This window comes from Penaeus monodon, chromosome 31 (assembly GCF_015228065.2).
Source record: "Penaeus monodon isolate SGIC_2016 chromosome 31, NSTDA_Pmon_1, whole genome shotgun sequence".
NCBI classification, from domain to species: domain Eukaryota; kingdom Metazoa; phylum Arthropoda; class Malacostraca; order Decapoda; family Penaeidae; genus Penaeus; species Penaeus monodon.
The window spans coordinates 20,958,428-20,958,821 of record NC_051416.1 but is presented as its reverse complement, the minus strand read 5'-3'; the positions used below and the strand labels follow the sequence as shown (position 1 = coordinate 20,958,821).

General features: G+C 33.0%; 1 protein-coding gene across 1 annotated transcript in view; it reads left to right on the top strand.

Annotated features, from left to right (window-relative positions):
• The window catches only part of LOC119592926 (2-oxoisovalerate dehydrogenase subunit beta, mitochondrial-like), a gene marked incomplete at its 5' end in the record, with an annotated part of 5,503 nt that overhangs the window by 2,179 nt on the left and 2,930 nt on the right, over window positions 1-394 (top strand).

Below are 394 nucleotides of genomic sequence, written 5' to 3'. Positions count from 1 at the left end.
AATGTCAGTCTTTTCTTTATTTTTGTGGGTAGCAATGTATGAATGTTCAGTGAAGAGTCAAAACATTCCCCCCCCCATAGGTACACAAACATTTTTGAAATAGTATGACTAATAATGATTCAGAATTGTGACATGCATATTGTTACTACACCATTCCCTAGAAATGAATTAACATGCCACTGGTTACTTCACAAAAGTCTAAAACCCTGTCGAAGAAGAAAGAAGAACATTTCAATAATGAGAAGACACTGAAATAACAAAATGTAAAATCTATCAATTCTTAGGTTATAGTTCATTATTAATCACATGCTTTTGGCACTTTTTTGGTGTAGTGAAAATAGTGCAGTATGAAGCAGGGGCTCACTTTGGTCTTTGAAACTTTATCATTTTATAG